The sequence below is a fragment of the Pristiophorus japonicus genome, chromosome 5, assembly GCF_044704955.1.
Source record: "Pristiophorus japonicus isolate sPriJap1 chromosome 5, sPriJap1.hap1, whole genome shotgun sequence".
NCBI lineage: Eukaryota > Metazoa > Chordata > Chondrichthyes > Pristiophoridae > Pristiophorus > Pristiophorus japonicus.
The window spans coordinates 121,183,751-121,203,577 of record NC_091981.1 but is presented as its reverse complement, the minus strand read 5'-3'; the positions used below and the strand labels follow the sequence as shown (position 1 = coordinate 121,203,577).

Sequence of the window (19,827 nt, the reverse complement as noted above, 5' to 3'; positions counted from 1 at the left end):
CCAGAATTGCAGTGAGCCGTGATTGATCCTCAGGTGCAGGCTCGCTGCTGGTGGGTTCTGGTGCCTTGCTTGCCTTCGCGCCACGGCCTCTGCGCTTGGCTGAGCTTGCCAGTGCGGAATCCATCCCAAATCCCAGCAACTCGGAGGCCGATGCTGAGGTTCTGCTGACACCTGGCTCACATGGCAGGAGGCTGCTGTCATCCTGTTCCTACTCCTGGAACTCAAGGGGCTCAAAGACGGGCCCTTCCCCCTCCTCTCTCCTCTTCTTTGTGGCTCAGGGTAGCGAAGGTAGGAGCCGTGGAAAGGGGTGATCTGGGGGGGGCTGGGGTGGAGGAGGGATCCTCTGCCTGGGGCTGGGGGTGACGTCGGCATGAGAGACGTTGGGGTCTGACGGCTTCTCCGAAGGTCAGAGGTAGATGGTGTGCCTTGAACCGTGCTGTCCGAGTCCACATCTGCAAGTAGAGGACAACATTTCAGTCTGTGGCGGCGGGGGGGCATGCTGGACAAGCTGAGATGTGAGCCGTGCAATCTCACATTCTGCCAGCAAGGAGTTGCATCTCTACATGGGCACAGCAATACTCGGCAACAAAGTGTGCAGTAAACCGCGAGTGCCTTAACATTGCATGACCTTTCATGCTATGAGCGTGGCTTAGACCGCAGATTAGTATAACCTTACCATGCTGTAGCACTGGATCTGCATCAACCATTGTGGTTGCACGGTGGTGGTCACCAACCAATGCCAACGCACGCTCCTCCAGCCTGCTCAATTCGACCACCTCTGCTGGTTCCCCACATGTCCCACGCAGGCTTGCTGCCTTGGATGCATTTTTCTTCTGCACAAAGAAACGTTGCAGCCTTTAGTCCCTTTGCTCATGGCCCCCATACACACTCCCATACGCACACACATCTGACGCACAACCCTTTTGGCGTTGGACAGGAGGGGACGAATACATTTTTACTCACTCTTGCTGCTGCCACCAAATCGTTCCAACATTTCCGGCATTGATCCCCATTCCGCTCAATGTTGCCCATTACAGACACGATCTCAGAGATCTCCCTCCAAATGCGTCAGTATTGGGGTGGTCGAGGCTTGCCACGACCATCGCGGATGAGGTCTTTGTACCTGCGCTCCACCTCCGTTACTAGCTCCTTCAATTCCTTCTCATTAAACCATGGAGCTCTGGGCCTGGTTTTGCCAGTCTTCATTGCTGATTTCTGGCCACTCATCGTCAATGATGAAACGAATGGGTGCTCAACAGTTTGTGTGTCTCAATTTCTCCAACTGGCCCCTCTGCAACCTCCAACTCTCTCCTCGCCAACCTCCAACTCTCTCCTCTCCAAATCTCTCCTCTCAAACATAGAAACAAAGAAAATAGGTGCAGGAGTAGGCCATTCGGCCCTTCTAGCCTGCACCGCCATTCAATGAGTTCATGGCTGAACATGCAACTTCAGTACCCCATTCCTGATTTCTCGCCATACCCCTTGATCCCCCTAGTAGTAAGGACTTCATCTAACTCCTTTTTGAATATATTTAGTATATTCAAATGCCAACTCTCTCCTCTCCCCTCTCACACTCACAGGTGGAATAAAGTGGTGTGCCTTTATGTGCAGGCACAGTACAGCAATCAGCCTCAAACAGCCCCGAAATGACGGCACGTCCGAAGAGAAAAATTACCAAAAAAAAAATCGCGAAGTCTCGCGCATGCACAATGGAGGCCCTCCGAAGATCCCCGAATGGAGAGGCCTCCAATTGCCGCACACTGATGGCGCCAGCTGCTCACACCCACTCACTCCGGCTCCCGCCCGGCGACTGCCACTGCCTGTCGCTGACACCCACACAACGGAGCCGAAAGCGGCTCCCGCCGGGACCTGGTGACAGAAGGTGGCATAAAGGTAGGTGCCACCCGGGGGCTGACGAGAAATGGGCGGCGACCAAATTTGGCCCCAATGAAATTTTGTAAGATGACAACCAATGCATCCGTTATCTCTATAGCCACCTCTGTCAAAGCTCTAGGATGTAGGCCATCAAGTCCAGGGGATTTATCGGCTTTCAGTCCCATTAATTTCTCCAGTACTATTTTCTCATTAATACAAATTTCTTTCAGTTCCACATTCTCGCTAGACCCTTGGTACTCCACTTTTTCCAGGAGGTTTTTCGTGTCTTCTTCCATGAAGACAGTCACAAAGTATTTGTTTAATTTCTCTGCCATTTCCTTATTCCCCATTATAATTTCTCCTGTCTCAGCCTGTCGGGGACCCACATATACTTTTGCTAATCTTTTCCTTTTTACATATCTATAGAATCGTTTACAGTCTGTTTTTATGTTTCTTTTGCTAGTTTACTCTCATATTCTATTTTCCCTTTCTGTATCAATTTCTTGGTCCTCCTTTGCTGAATTCTAAAATGCTCCCAATCTTCAGGCTTACTGCTCTTTTTGGCAACATTATAAGCCTCTTCCTGTGATCTATTACTATCTTTAACTTATTGTTAGCCACGGTTGGATCACTTTTCTTGTGGGGCATTTGTGCCTTAAAGGAATGTATATTTGTGGTAAATTATGTATTAATTGTTTAAATGCTAGCCATTGCTTGTCAACCATCATACTTTTAAATGTAGTTTCCCAATCTACAATAGTCAACCTTCCCCTCATACCTATTGTAGTTTCCTTTGTATAGATTTAAGACCTTAGTTTCAGATTGAACTAAATCACTCTCAAACTAAATGTAAAATTCTTCCATATTATGGTCACTCTTCCCCAAGGACTCCTTTACTACAAGGTTATTAATTAATAAGGGGTTATTAATAAGGGATTATGGGGAGTGGGCAGGGAAGTGGACCTGAGTCCATGATCGGATCAGCCATGATCGTATTAAATGGCAGAGCAGGCTCAAGGGGCTGTATTGCCTACTCCTGCTCCTATTCCTTATGTTCTTATGTTAAATGTCAAGGCTCTAGAAAAGAGTAGAGTTTTGGGTAAAAATAAACAGAGTGGAAGGCACAGAGAGAGTAACAAAGGGCATTACTGACTAAGCTGACCTCAGGGAAAAATAGACAAACGGTCAGAGCTAAAGGCATTATAACTAAATGCGTGAAGCATTTGCAACAAAATAGATGAATTCGTTGCACAATACTAGATCTAAAATAACCTGTTCCCTAGTTGGTTCCTCAACATAATGATCTAGAAAACCATCTTGTATACATTCCATGAATTCGTCCTCCACACCATTGCTGCAAATTTTGTTTGCCCAGTCAATATGTAGATTAAAGTCCCCCATGATTATTGTAATACCTTTGTTACAGGCACCTCTAATTTCTTGATTTACACTGTGCCCTTCATTACCACTACTGTTTGGGGGCCTATAAACAACCCCCACCAATGTTTTCTGCCCCTTGCTGTTTCTTAGCTTCACCCAAACTGATTCTACTTCTTGATTTTCCGAGCTAAGATCCTTTCTGTCTGCTGTCTTTATCGCATCCTTTATTATCAGGGCTTCCCCTGCTCCTTTTCCATTTTGCCTATCTTGTCTAAAAGTTAAGTATCTTGGAATATTTAGTTCCTAACCGTGGTCACTTTGCAACCACATCAAAATAATGGCTATTAGATCAAACCAAATAATTTCTATCCGTGCTATTAATTCATTTATTTTGTTGCAAATTTTTCACGCATTTAGATATAATGCCTTTAGCTCTGACCATTTGTCTATTTTTCCCTGAGGTCAGCTTAGTCAGTAATGCCCTTTGTTACTCTCTGACCCTTCCACTCTGCTTATTTTTACCCAAAACTCTACTCTTTTCTAGAGCCTTGACGTTTAACATAAGAACATAAGCAATAGGAGCAGGAGTAGGCCATTCGGCCTCTCGAGCCTGCTCTGCCATTTAATACGGTCATGGCTGATCCGATCATGGACTCAGGTCCACTTCCCTGCCTGCTCCCCATAATCCCTTGTGGTTTAAGAAATTGTCTATTTCTGTCTTAAATTTATTCAATGTCCCAGCTTCCACAGCTCTCTGAGGCAATGAATTCCATAGATTTACAACCCTCAGAGAAGAAATTTCTCCTCATCTGAGTTTTAAATGGGCGGCCCCTTATTCTAAGATATGCCCTCTAGTTCTAGTCTCCCCTATCAGTGGAAACATCCTCTCTGCATCCACCTTGTCAAGCCCCCTTATAATCTTATACATTTCGGTAAGATCACCTCTCATTCTTCTGAATTCCAATGAGTAGAGGCCCAACCTACTCAACCTTTCCTCATAAGTCAACCCCCTCATCTCCGGAATCAACCGAATGAACCTTCTCTGAACTGCCTTCAAAGCAAGTATATCCTTTCGTAAATATGGAAACCGAAACTGTATGCAGTAGTCCAGGTGTGGCCTCACCAATACCCTATATATCTGTAGCAAGACTTCCCTGCTTTTATACTCCATCCCCTTTGCAATAAAGGCCAAAATTCCAATGGGCTTCCTGATCACTTGCTGTACCTGCATACTATCCTTTTGTGTTTCATGCACAAGTACCCCCAGGTCCCGCTGTACCGCATCACTTTGCAATCTTTCTCCATTTAAATAATAACTTACTCTTTGATTTTTTTCTGCCAAAGTGCATGACTCACACTTTCCAACATTGTACTCCATCTGCCAAATTTTTGCCCACTAGCTTAGCCTGACTGTGTCCTTTTGCAGATTTTTGTGTCCTCCTCACACATTGCTTTTCCTCCCATCTTTATATCGTCAGCAAACTTGGCTACATTACACTCAGTCTCTTCTTCCAAGTTGTTAACATAGATTGTAAATTGTTGGGGTCCCAGCACTGATCCCTGCGGCACCCCACGAGTTACTGATTGCCAACCCGAGAATGAACCATTTATCCCGACTCTTGTTTTCTGTCAGTGAGCCAATCCTCTAACTTATTTCTCCTGCTGCTTTTAAATTTACTCTTTCCTGAATCCTCACACCACCACCCCGCCAACACCACCCCCTCCCCCACCCCTCTCCTTCATTAGTTTAAAGTCCTGGCTAATGCCCTAGTTATTCGATTCGCCAGGACACTGGTTCCAGCCTGGTTCAAGTGGAGCCTGTCCCAACGGAACAGCTCCCTCTTTCCTCAGTACTGGTGCCAGTGCCCCATGAAGCAAAACCCCTGCCTCCCACACCACTCTTTGAGCTACGCATTTAACTTTCTAATCTGCTTATCCCTATACCAATTTGCGTGTGGCTCAGGTAACAATCCAGAGATTATTATCTTTGAGGTTCTGCTTTTTAATTTGGACCCCGATTCCTCAAACTCTTTCAGCAGAACCTCATTGCTAGTGCTACCTGTCGTTGGTTCCTATATCGACCACGACAACTGGATGCTCCCCTTCCTGCACCAAGTTCTTCTCCAGCCGTGAGGAGGTGACTTTAACCTTGGCACCGGGCAAGCAACACAACCTTCAAAACTCCTGGTTGTATCTATCCCTCTGACTACATTGTCCACTACCACAACTACATTCCCTTTCACTCCCCCCACTTGAATGGTCTCCTGCACCATGGTGCGATTGTCAGCCTGCTCATCCATCCTGCAGGCTTTTCCCTCATCCACATAGGCAGTAAAAACCTCATGCGTGTTGGATAAGGGCAAAGGCTGAGGCTCCTCCAGCACTGCACCTAGGGTACCCTTACCTGATGAGTTGCCTCCTGCCCCAGATCAGACTTGCACCGCTACCTAATCTAAGGGGTGTGACTGCCACCTGGATCAAAGTGTCCAGGTAACCCTCCCCCTCCCTGATGCCCCACAACGTCTGCATCTCAGACCCCAGCTCAATATCTCTGAGCTGAAGCTCCTCAGGATGCAGGCACTTACTGGAAACGTGGTTTTCCAGGATCACAATGATCTCCACAAACTCCCATATCATCATCATCGTCATTATAGGCAGTACCTCGGAATTGAGGAAGACTTGCTTCCACTCCTGAAGTGAGTCCTATTGTGTATGAATAAAGAGTCTGACCAGATACTGTGAGCTCAAAGTAAAGTCTGAACTTAGACTTTTATTACAGGTCTCCAGAGTGCCTCTCCAGCCGGTGAGGCCTCCTTAAGTACAGGTGCTCCCAAGGGATTATGGGATCCCTTGGGACTCCAGGGGATAAGCCCTCTGGTGGTTACACAAGATATTTACAGGTTTGCATATATAACACACTCCCCCGTCACCCACCCACCCCCCCCCAAAGTCAATAGTGCAACTATTTACAAGGTGAGTCGATCTAGGGACTTTCTTTCCCTGGTTGATCGTCTCGGTGCAAATGCTGGTTTTGGTGAGTCGTTTGTTGGGCCCTCGCTGGGATGCTGTGCAGCTGGCCTTGCTGGGCTGCCTGGTGTGGTGAGTCCTGCTGGGCAGCTGCGGGTGATGGGTTCTGCTTTGTGGTCAACCGCTGTGTCGGTTGCCACTGGTGTGTCTGTTGGGTGGTCAAAAAAGGTAGGGTCTAATGTAGGTTGCTCTGGATAGTCCGTGAATCTGAGTTTGGTTTGGTCCAAGTGTTTTCTGTAGATGAGTCCATTTGAAAGTTTGACCCGAAACACCCTACTCCCCTCTTTGGCCACGACAGTGCCAGGAAGCCACTTAGATCCTTATCCATAGTTCAACACAAATACAGAATCATTAATCTCAATTTTGCGTGACACATTTGCGCTATCATGATATGTACTTTGTTGAAGCCGCCTGCTCCCTACCTGTTCGTGTAGATCAGGGTGGACTAACGAGAGCCTTGTCTTAAGTGCCCTTTTCATGAGCAGTTCAGCGGGTGGAATTCCAGTGAGCGAGTGGGGTCTCGTGCGATAACAAAGCAGGACTCAGGATAGGCAAGTCTGCAGTGAGCCTTCAGTTACCTTCTTCAAGCTCTGCTTGATCATTTGCACTGCTCTCTCTGCCTGACCATTGGATGCTGGTTTGAACGGGACAGATGTAACATGTTTGATCCCATTGCGGCTCATGAATTATTTGAACTCGGCACTGGTAAAACATGGCCCGTTGTCACTCACAAGGATATCATGGCAAACATGGCCCACAGGCTTTCAGTGGTGGCAGTGGACGTGCTTGCTGACATTATCTCACATTCAATCCATTTGGAGTATGCATCTACAACCACTCGGAACATTTTACCCAAGAACGGGCCTGCATAGTCGACATGGACCCTAGACCGCGGTTTGGAGGGCCAAGACTATAAACTTAGTGGCGCCTCCCTGGGTGCATTGCTTAACTGCGAGCATGTGTTACATTTGTGCACGCAGGACTCTTAAGTCTGCATCTATATCGGGCCAGCACACGTGGGATCTGGCTATCATTTTCATCATTACAATGCCTGGGTGGGTACTATGGAGATCACTAATGAAAGTGTCCCTGCCCTTTTTGGGTAGCACTACCCGATTACCCCATCGAAGGCAGTCTGCCTGTATAGACATTTCATCTTTGCGCCGCTGGTACGGCTTTATTTCTTGCTGCATATCATGAAGCACACAATTTTTTACGAAGGACAGTAAGGGGTTCTGGCTCGTCCAGGTTCTAATCTGTCGGGCGGTAACGGGTGATTGCTCACTCTCGAATGCTTCCATTACCATGATTAAATCTGCGGGCTGTGCCATTTCCACCCCCGCGGTGGGCAATGGCAGCCTACTGAGAGCATCAGCTCAGTTTTCTGTGGCGGATGGCGGAGTTGTATGCGGACAACGTGAGCGCCCATCTCTGGATGCGGGTTGATGCATTCATATTTATCCCCTTACTTTCAGAAAAGAGGGATATCAGTGGCTTATGGTCAGTTTCCAATTCAAATTTGAGCCCAAACAGATATTGATGCATTTTCTTTACCCCAAAAACACAGGCTAACGCTTCTTTTTCAATCATGCTGAAGGCCCTATCAAAAGACTTCTGGATGCATAAGCAACCAGTTGCAATTTCCCAGATTCATTAGCTTGTTGCAATACACACCTGACACTGTATGACGACGCATCACATGCTAGTACCAAACACTTACATGGATCATACAACACAAGCAATTTGTTTGAGCATAACAGTTTTCTAGCTTTTACAAAGGCATTTTCTTGGCTTTTACCCCATACCCATTCGTCTCCTTTACGCAGTAAGGCGTGCAGTAGTTCTAACAGTATGCTGAGACCCGGTAAGAAGTTACCAAAGTAGTTCAGGAGTCCTAGAAATGACCGCAGCTCCGTCACGTTCTGTGGCCTCAGTGCGTTCTTGAATGCCTCGATGGGCCTGATGCCGTCCGCCGCGATTCTTCTCCCCAGGAACTCCACTTCAGGCACAAGGAAAACGCACTTTGAGCGTTTTAACTTGAGCCCTACACGTTTGAGCTGACGAAGAACCTCCTCCAGATTCTGAAGATGCTCGACTGTGTCCCAACCTGTAACCAAGATGTTGTCCTGGAAGACCACGGTGCGCGGGACCGACTTCAGCAAGCTTTCCATGTTTCTCTGGAATATCGCCGCGGCTGATCGAATTCCAAATGGGCATCTGTTGTAAATGAAGAGACCTTTGTGCATGTTGATGCAGGTGAGGCCCTTCGATGATACCTCCAGCTCCTGCGTCATGTAGGCCGAGGTCAAGTCCAGCTTTGTGAAAGTCTTTCCTCCCGCCAGCATCAAAAAAAGTCGCCTGCCTTTGGTAGTGGGTATTGATCCTGCAGGGAGAAACGATTCATAGTTACTTTGTAATCACCACAGATTCTGACGGTGCCATTTCCCTTGAGGACTGGAACAATCGGACTGGCCACTCGTTAAATTTGATCGGCGAAATGATGCCCTCTCGTTGCAGCCGGTCCAGCCTCTCTCTCATCATGTACGGTACTGCTCTCGCCTTGTGATGGATTGGTTGCGTCCCTGGAATTAAGTGGATCTGCACTTTTGCTCCTTGGAACTTCCCGATGCCTGGTTCGAACAGCGAGGGAAACTTGTTTAGGACCTGGGTACACGAAGTGTCGTCGACGGACGAGAGCGCTCGGACGTTGTCCCAGTTCCAGCGTATCTTCCCAGCCAGCTCCTGCCAAGCAGCGTGGGGCCATCGCCCAGTACCATCCAGAGTGGTAACTTGTGCACCGCTCCATCGTAGGAGACCTTTACAGTAGCACTGCCGATTACGGGAATCAGTTCCTTAGTGCAAGTTCTCAGTTTAGTGCGAATGGGAATCAGGACCTGGCCTTGAGGCCTTGCTGCACCACAATTTATCGAAAGTCTTTTTGCTCATAATGGACTGGCTCGCGACCGTGTCCAGCAACATTGACACCGGGAGTCCATTTAATTCAACCTTCAGCATTATCGGGGGACACTTTGTGGTAAATGTGTGCACCCCATATACCTCTACCTCCTCAGTCTGAGGCTCTGGTGCGTCATGATTAGCCGTGGATGTGTCTTCCTCTGCAACATGGTGTTTTTCAGGAATAGCAGGGTTTGCAGCTCGCCTGCACATATGTTGGAGATGTCCCACTGGTCCACAGCCCTTGCAAACGTATCCTTTGAAGCGGCATGAATGGAAACGATGATCATCCCCGCAGCGCCAACAAGGTGTGAATGGCCTAGCATTCATCACCCTTGATGGTGGACTCAGACATCTGCGGACGTGCAGCTGCATGCATGTGAGGTCTGCCCTGTATGTTACGATTCGAAAACAACATTACTTTGTTCACAGTACTTGTAGCAGCACTCGTGTGCTGAGAGATTTGCTTGGTATTGTCACTGGTAGTGATGAACGCCTGGGCTATCGCTATGGCTTTACTCAAGGTTGGGGTCTCTACAGTCAAAAGTTTGCGAAGTATTACTTCATGGCCAATGCCAAGTGCAAAGAAGTCCCTGAGCATGTGCTCCAAATGTCCTTCAAATTCGCAATGTCCTGCAAGGCGTCTTAGCTCGGCGACACAGCTCGCCATTTCCTGGCCTTCAGACCTCTTGTACGTGTAGAACCGGTACCTCGCCATCAGAACGCTTTCCTTCAGGTTCCGATGCTCCCGGACCAGTGTGCACAGGTCATCATATGATTTCTCTGTGGGTTTCGCTGGAGCAAACAGATTTTTCATGAGGCTATACGTTGGTGCCCCGCAGACAGTGACGAGAATCGCCCTTCGTTTGGCAGCGTTCACTTCTCCTTCCAGCTAGTTGGCCACGAAGTATTGGTCGAGTCGTTCCACGAAGGTTTCACAATCGTCTCCCACTGAAAGTTTCTCCAGGATGACCACTGTTCTGTGCATCGTTGCGGTGGGGTTCATCATCTGTATCTCGTCGCCAGTTATTGTGTATGAATAAAGAGTCTGACCAGATGCTGTGAGCTCAAAGTAAAGTGTGACTGTAGTACAGGTCACCAGAGTGCTTCTCCAGCCTATAAGGCCTCCTTAAGTACAGGTGCTCCCAAGGGATTGTGGGATCCCTTGGGACTCCAGGGGTTGTGTCCTCTGGTGGTTAAGCAAGGTATTTACAGGTTTGCACAGCTAACAAGTTCTTTGGTGGCTGAACAGTCCAATACAAGAACCACAGTCCCTGTCACAAGTGGGACAGATAGTCGTTGAGGGAAGGGGTGGGTGGGACTGGGTTGCCGCACGCTCTATCCGCTGTCTGCGCTTGATTTCTGCATGCTGTTGGCGTTGAGACTGGGGGTGTTCAGCGCCCTCTCGGATGCACTTCCTCCACTTAGGGCGGTCTTGGGCCAGGGACTCCCAGGTATCAGTGAGGATGTCGCACTTTATCAGGGAGGCTTTGAGGGTGTCCTTGTAGTGTTCCCGCTGTCCACCTTTGGCTCATTTGCCGTGAGGGAGCTCCGAGTAGAGCACTTGTTTTCGGAGTCATGTGCCTGGCATGCAGACTATGTGGCCTGCCTAGCGGAGCTGATCGAGTGTGGTCAGGTGCTTCAATGCTGGGGATGTTAGCCTGAATGAGGATGTTGGTGTTGGTGCGCCTGTCCTCCCAGGGGATTTGTAGGATCATGCGGAGACATCGTTGGTGATATTTCTCCAGCAACTTGAGGTGTCTACTGTATATGGTCCATGTCTCTGAGCCATACAGGAGGGCAGGTATTACTACAGCCCTGTACACCATGAGCTTGGTGGCAGTTTTGAGGGCCTGGTCTTCAAACACTCTTTTCCTCAGGTGGCCGAAGGCTGCAATGGAGGCAGTGTTGGATCTTGTTGTCGATGCCTGTTCTTGTTGATAGGAGGCTCCCGTTCAACCTGTTCAACCTGCACTGTCTCCAGGCCAGATTCAAGACCAGCCCAACCTCTGTCGTCGAGCTACAGTACGTGGAATAAGCCTGCGTCTGTGCACATACAAAGGCTGCACTCCAGGACATAGTCGACATATTTACTGCGGCGTACGAAAGCATGGGCTTTACGTTAAACATCCGTAAGACAAAGGTCCTCCACCAGTCTGTCCTCACCGCACAGCACTGCCCCCCCAGTCATCAAGATCCACGGCGCAGCCCTGGATACCGTGGACCACTTCCCATATCTCGGGAGCCTCCTATCAACAAACTCCAATATGCTGCAGTTGCGGCACACCACCTGCTCTGCCATCCCTATATGACCTTGTTCTATTTAATTAACTGTAATTAAATTTGTATTCAAGTAACTTTAGTTTACAGTTTAATTCCTTGACTTCTTAATTGATCTGGGTTTAGTAATGGGTAATGAAATTAAATATCTACCTGTAACAGAAAGCACTACAAATAATGTGGGCAAAATTATTAGGTCACTCTTCAGCCTTCTTTTTCAAGAGAAAAGAGATCTAGCCTATTTATCCTTTCCTGGTATGTATACCCTCGTATTTCTGGTATTATCCTTGTAAATCTTCCCTGCATTCTCACCAGTGCTTCTATATCCTTTCTATAATATGGCGACCAGAACTGTACGCAGCACTCTAAGTGTGGTTTAACCAAGGTTCAATACAGGTTTAGCATAACTTCCCTACTTTTCAATTCTATACCTCTAGAAATAAACCCTAGTGCTTGGTTTTCTTTTTTTATGGCCTTGCTAACCTGTGTTGCAACTTGTAGTGATTTGTGAATTTGTCTCCAAGATCCCTTTATTCCTCTACCCACCTAGACTCGCACCAATGTAAAGGGATTTGGCCCAGTTAAACAAATACGTTAGCAAGCAGGTCAACAGATTAGCAGTGCGAAATCTTGAGATATGAGATGCAGAGTACAAAATATATTCCTAGAAAGCGAAAAGCATGGCGTTCTGTGGATAAATAGAGATTAAAACTAAACTAAAACTTAAAAGAGAGGCATTTGATAAAGTTAAGGTTAACAATATGAAAGATAATCATGAAGAATATAGAAAGTGTAGTCGCAGATTATGTAAAAGTAAATAGCAAGGGCTACTACAAGCATACAAAAATCAAATAATAGGAAAGAGTTATAGTTAATATTTGAAAGAGTAGTCATTCCTAAAATGCACATGATGAAATGTTTGGCGATGAAGTTTTTAGTGTACTTTTCAATTTTTTTCTAATATCATGCCAGGTAGCAAATCATCCTATGCTATTCATTTATACCATTGTATGTTTTAAGGTCAATGTTGCAGAGAATAAAAGACAAGGAGTGGAACAAGTGGTGGATGATACCCTGATACACACATATAGAGTTAAGCAGTTCAAGATGCTGTCAGACCGCTGGCATTTTTCATATCAAACATGCAAGAGTCAATTTTTCGAAGCACACCTCCTAAATAAATACAGATTGGAGAATTCACAACACAATTTTTCAAAGATTAATTTTAATCACCAGAAATCAAGAGTCAAGTGTTGTCACCCACAACCTAGATATAGGCATCTCACATTTCCTTTGTATTAACACAGATGAGCCAGTAGAGGATGAACCACAAGTCACAGGTGATGAAAGCGTAGCAGAGTAGGTGGGTACAGGAGACATCAGCATGTTGTCTGTCTCTTGTGAGTTGACCAGAGGGATCTACTTTCCAATACAAGGATGATAAAACACATGTAACATGTTCAGCAGGTATCTGTCTTCATACCTATGTCAGAGCAAAAGATGGAAGAACGTTTGAACTGCAGTCCATTCAGTAAGCAGCAACTACAGTGGTCGCCTCGTAATGCAGCCCAGAGACAATATGGGCATGTCTCACAATTGCTCAAACTGATACTATGGATTTTTTGTCCAGAATCCAAGAAGCAGCCAAGGCTGACTTCAACTTATTTAAATATGTGGAGAGGCTCAACCGGTCACTAGTTCTCATCAGGCAATGTCCACCAACAACAATGTAAGGACATGTACAAAACTAATCAAGTGATAATTATACTCCGCTTTACACTGCACAAGCGACATAAGACAAAGCTTATATTTAAACTCCTGAATCACAATGAAAACTTTAAAGCACTTTAGGAAAGGACAGTGATTCAGAATGGTGTGGTGATGTTCCCATGTGACTGCTACCCTTGTCCTGCTAGGTGGTGGAGGTCATGGGTTTGGGAGGTGCTTTCAAAGAAGCCTTGGTGAGTTGCTGCAGTGCATCTTGTAGATGGTACACACTACAGCCATATTGTGCCGATGGTGGAGGGAATGAATGTTTAAGGTAGTGGGTGGGGTGCCAATCAAGCAGGCTGCTTTGTCCTGGATGATGTTGAGGTTCTTGAGTGTTTTTGGAGTTGTACTCATCCAGGCAAGCGGAGAGTATTCCATCACATTCTTAACTTGTGCCTTGTAGATAGTGGAAAGGCTTTGGGGAGTCAGGAGGTGAGACACTCACTGCAGAATACCCAGCTTCTGATCTGCTCTTGTAGCCACAGCATTTATATGGCTGATCCAGTTAAGTTTCTGTTCAATGGCAACCTCAGGATGTTGACGTTGGGGGGTTCGGCAATGGTAATGCTGTTGACTGCCAATGTTGTTGGAGATAGTCATTGCCTGCCACTTGTGTGGCATGAATATTACTTGCCACTTATCAGCTCAAGTCTGAATGTTGTCCAGGTCATGCTGCATGTGGGCATAGACTGCTTCATTATTTGAGGAGTTGCAAATGTAACTGAACACTGTGCAGTCATCAGCGAACATCCCAACTTCTGACCTTATGATGGAGGGAAGGTCATTGATGAAGCAGCTGAAGATGGTTGGGCCTCGGACACTGCCCTGAGGAACTCCTGCAGCGATGTCCTGGGGCTGAGATGATTGGCCTCCAACAACCACAATCATTTTCCTTTGTGCTAGGTATGACTCCAGTCAATGGAGATTCTTTTCCCTGATTCCCACTGACTTCAATTTTACTAGGGCTCCCTGATGCCACACTTGGTCAAATGCTGCCTTGATGTCAAGGGCAGTCACTCTCAACTCACCGTTGTAATTCAGCTCTTTTGTCCATGTTTGGATCAAGGCTACAATGAATTCTGGAGCCGAGTGGTCCTGAAAGAACCCAAACTGAACTTTAGAGGGCAGGTTATTGGTGAATAAGTGCCACTTGATAGCACTGTCAACGACACCTTCCATCACTTTGCTGATGATTGAGAGTAGACTGATGAGGTGGTAATTGGCTGGATTGGATTTGTCCTGCTGTTTGAGAAGAAAAAGAACAAGAAAAAGAACTCGAAGAAGAAGAAACACCATTACTCGATTTCACACTCCCAGCCACCGGCTCCTCAAGGTCGACCAGCAAGGCCAGTTGCTGTGCCCCCACGAAAAGTCAGCAACCTTCTACCAGCCGTGCTGCAGCCACTGGGCAATGCGTGACATCAGTAGTTTAGGCAAATGGCACACGCAAGACAATCACCAAGAGAATGCATAAGGGTGATGAATTGATTTCTTGATGTCAAATTGGATGGATAGTTGTATAATGTTGGATTGAAAAGTTTTCTTTGTGCTGGCTATTATTTCAGCATTGTGACCAAGAGGATGCTGTGATGGTCAATTACAGAGGGAAGATAAGGTGTGGGACAATGTTGAAAGGGGAATTGGGGTTGTGGTCACTGATACCGCAGGCAGATGATTCCATCCCGGTTATTCCGACTGGAAAGGGGCTATCTGGGTTGCATCCGTCTTCTGCATCCTCCTCTTCCCTCTGCGAGCAGATACTGGAAATCTGAAATAAAAGCATAAAATGCTGGAAATATTCATTAGCTCAGGCAACATCTCGACCTGAGACATAAACTTGACTTTTCTCTCATGGATACTGCCTGACCTGCTGAGTATTTCCAACATTTTGTTTTCTCTTTGATTTCCTTTACCATCCAAGCTTTGCAAGTGTCCAGCAGCACCCTCTGCACTCTTACAAATATTTTAACATGTATTGCACCAAGCCACTACTTCAATAAAATAAGAAAATCGAGTCCAAAAGCTTAAATGCAATCCTACCTTAAAGATGTGCGTGCCCCTTTAAGAAGTGCTGACAATGTCTCAGTCAGTCTGCTGCATGCTCACTTTTCAGAGCAAGCTTAAGATCCAGCGCTAAACTCAGCACTAGTTTCCAAGTTCACAGAGCATGATTTTAAATCAGCGTGCACGTCACGCTCTTCATGTGTGCATCTCCAGGGCCTGTGCTGCTATCGGCAGCGCGAAGTCCCTCACTAAAATGGTGGCCTCTAAATGAATGTTAGAGTGGCGGCGGCCATTTTACGCTAGGATTGTGGTGCTAACTTGTGGCATTAACTCGTGGCATTAAGGTAGGGAATAGCTGAGACTTCAAATGTACCACATCATTCTTTCAATGTGAAAAGGAAGCTTCTTTTACTCCAAGTGCATCAAACTGAATGTAGGTAATTATTGGCACAACTAAATAGGTAAAGCAACCAATAGTTCCATAATTATAAATACCTCCAAAAGATTGTTGTGGTTCCCAATTGGACAGCAAACTAGAAACTTTGTGCAATGAGGCCTTTCTGTATGATTTTCTTACAGTCTTTCTTAACTGTGTGAATTGTATCTTAGCAGGAAGGTGGAATGACAGGGCAAGGTCACATGCCAGGTTGAGCTGTAATATAGCTAAATGTGGAGATACACGTGAGACCTGGATCAAGCAGCATGAAGTAGCTGTAAAAAGGCATGGAGTCAATGTGGAGTTGCAGGTTAAAGTGGAAGATAGGGCTGCGGCTCAGTTAATGTCATGCTGAGATCTACACACGCATCAATTAGGTTGCAAATGGGAGGAGGGTGGTTGCACAATGAGATGGAGCAGGCAGAGAGACTTTGAGATCTTCGTGCTAATGATTTATACATTGTATGGCTACATTTTCCTCTCTGGGGTAAGTTAACAGAGAAGTAAATATGAGGAAACTGGAGAACTAAACCATTAGAGGCAGGTTGCAAAGTTGGGCAAGCAGTGAGGAGACTAGTGCAGGAAGAGGCATGGTTGTTTAATTCGTATGATTCTCAGATCAGCTTGATCCTTATTAACCACTTCACCAATAATACCGAATGCGTCCCTTGAACCAATCAAATCACATAAAAAAGGCTAAACCAGATGGACAGACACAGAATGGCACCCAACGGACAGAATTTTTAAAATAACATTTAGATAGGTAACCTTCCTTTGTTAGCCCAAGCTGAACAATTCTGAAAGATTCTTTCAGATAAGCCTTCAACAAGATCTAAACAATCCTTAGCAGGAAAACATTTTTAAGTCCATTTCTGTTAACATATTTCCGAATGGGAACAAAGGAGTACTGTGAAGTAAAACAAGGAAAGTTTCATTATCGACTCTCTAATGGTTTAGTTCTCCAGGTTTACTCATATTTACTTCTCTGTTAACTTACCCCAGAGAGGAAAATGTAGCCATATAATGTATAAATCATTAGCACGAAGATCTCAAAGTCCCTTTGGAATTGCCAACTCACAAATGCAGACAAGACAAGACAAGACAACTATCACTGCAGTAATTGGAGTTTTTTTTAAAATGAAGTTATTTTAACTTTTTTATGCAGGGAACCGCCTAGACATGTATAATGAAGAATCAATAAAGACTACAGTTTCAGTTATGTACAGGAAATAACCATCATTCATTCTAATCCAAGTGATTTTACATATAACACAGAACTTAATATAATTGTCAGGATTAAAATAGATAGAACATTATTCAAATACCATTCCATTACAATTATTGTACAGTAGTAATTTAAACAATATCTTTATACTACTGTAATTCTTTAGAATTACCAGCAATTTTCATCATCTGCATTATCAATTAAACTGACATTATGACAGCAACACAAAAGCAAAATACTGCAGATGCTGGAATCTGGAATAAAAACAGAAAATGCTGGAAATCTCAGCAGGTCAGGCAGCATCTGTGGAGAGAAAGCAGATTTAAAGTTTTGGGTCGATGACCCTTCGTCAGAACTGGAGAGTGTTCAAAAAGAACAGATTCTTAACAAGCACTGAAAGGGGGAGGTAAAGAAAGAACAAAAGGGAAGGTCCGTCCGTGATAGGTTGGAAGACAGGAGAGATTAGAGAGACAAAAGGGATGATGACCCTGTTATGCTCATAATAAAGTAATACAACTGAGTACTGTAGACAATGAGTAAGTGTGACTTAAGCTCCTTTATTTAAACTCCAGAGTGCCGGTACAGCATGAGAGGCCTGCTTATATACAGTACTCCCAAGGGATGCCGGAATCCCTTGGGACTCCAACAGGTAGGCCCTCTGGTGGCAGTATGATACAGGTTGCCTAGGGTTACATACATAACATCACTCTCTCCCAAAGTCAATACTACACTTACTTACAGGGTGAGACGATCTGGGGCTTTTCGCTCCCTTGTCGATCGTCTCAGTACAAATGCAGGGGTGGGTGAGTTGGTTGGTTCTTCGCTGGGCTGCTGGGCAGCTGGCCTTGCCAGGCTACTGGGGATGGTGAGTTTGGCTTCATGGTCAACCGTGATGTTGGTTGCCACTTGTGTGTGTGTGTTGGAGGGTCGAAGTTGGTGGTGGCCTCTTCGGGTTGCTCGTGGCTGCTTGTGAATCGCAGTTTTGTTTGGTCCAAATGCTTTCTGCACGTTAGTCCATTGGCCAGTTTGAAACGCCCGACTCCCTTCTTTGGCTATGACAGTGCTAGCAAGCCATTTACGACCATGTCCATAGTTGAGTGCAAATATAGGATCATTGACTTCAATATCGAGTGACAAGTTTGCGCGATCATGGTACATGCTTTGTTGATGCCGCCTGCCCTTGTCGTGATCATGGAGATCAGGGTGGACAAGAGAGAGCCTTCTTTTGAGCGCCCTTTTCATGAGCAGCTCGGCTAGGGGAACCCCGATGAGTGAGTGGGGTCTGGTGCAGTAGCTGAGCAGGACTCGGGACAGGCAGGTCTGCAGGGAGCCTTCCGACACATGTTTCAAGCTTTGCTTGATGGTTTAGGCTGCCTGTTCTACCTGGCCATTGGATGCGGGCTTGAACGGGGCAGATGTGACGTGCTTGATCCCATTGATCCTTGAATTCAGCACTGGTGAAGCACGGCCCATAGTCGCTGACAAGGACATCAGGCAGGACGTGCATGGCAAACATGGCTCGTAGGCTTTAGATGGTGGCAGTGGACGTGCTTACAGACATTATTACACATTCAATCCATTTTGAATAAGCATCCACAACAACCTAAAACATTTTGCCTAGAAATGGGCCCGCAAAGTCAACGTAGATCCTAGACCATGGTTTGGAGGGCCATGACCACAAATTTAGTGGTGCCTCTCTGAGTGCATTGCTCAATTGAGAGCAAATGTTGCATTGGTACACGCATGACTCTAAGTCTGCGTCGATGCCGGGCCACCACACGTGGGATCTGGCTATAGCTTTCATCATTACAATGCCTGGGTGGGTACTGTGCAGGTCGCGTATGAACGTTTTCCTGCCTTTCTTAGGCAAAACCACGCGATTACCCCACAAAAGACAGTCTGCCTGTATGGACATTGCGTCTTTGTGCCGCTGGAACGACTTGATCTCTTCATGCATCTCCGCTGAGACGCTGGACCAGCTCCCAATTTTTTACCAGGGACAGTAAAGGATCCTGGCTGGCCCAGGCCCTGATCTGGCGGGCCGTAACGGGTGACTTTTCATTTTCGAATGCATCCATCGCCATGAGCAAGTCTGCAGGCTGTGCCATTTCCACCCCGGTGGTGGGCAATGGTAGCCGACTGAGAGCATCAGCGCAATTCTCTGTGCCTGGTCTGTGGCGGATTATATTGTTGTATGCAGACAGCGTGAGCGCCCATCTTTGGATGTGGGCAGAGGCATTGGTGTTAATCCCTTTGCGCTCTGAGAATAGTGATATGAGCAGCTTATAGTCAGTTTCCAGCTCAAACTTGAGACCCAACAGATAGTGGTGCATTTTTTTCACCCCATGAACACATGCCAGAGTTTCTTTTTCAATCATGCTGTAGGCCCTTTCGGCCTTGGACAAACTCCTGGAAGCATAGACGACTGGTTGTAATGTTCCTGATTCATTAGCTTGTTGCAATGCACACCCGACCCCGTATGACGACGCATCGCAAGCTAGCACTAATCGTTTACATGGGCTATACAGAAAAAGCAGTTTGTTGGAACATAACAGATTTCTGGCTTTCTCAAAAGCAGCCTCTTGTGATTTCCCCCATACCCAGTCATCTCTCTTGTGTAGTAACTAGCTTCTAGCAAGGTGCTTAACCCGGGTAGGAAATTACCGAAATAGTTGAGGAGTCCCAGGAACGACCGCAGCTCCATCACGTTCTGTGGTCTTGGCGCGTTCTTGATGGCCTCCGTCTTGGCGTCGGTGGGTTTGATGCCGTCTGCTGCGATCCTTCTCCCTAAGAATGCGACCTCTGGCGCCAGGAAAACACACTTCGAGCATTTCAACCAGAGTTCCATCCAATCTCGTCGACTTAGAACCTCTTC

General features: G+C 46.3%; 1 long non-coding RNA gene across 1 annotated transcript in view; it reads right to left on the bottom strand.

The window, feature by feature from the left end:
- Positions 1 to 714: 714 nt before the first annotated feature.
- Positions 715 to 19,827, bottom strand: part of LOC139263879 (uncharacterized) — a 50,313-nt gene continuing 31,200 nt past the window's right edge. The window contains exon 3 of the long non-coding RNA XR_011593237.1: positions 715 to 833. This is a non-coding gene — a long non-coding RNA (uncharacterized lncRNA). The remainder of the gene's footprint in view (positions 834 to 19,827) is intronic.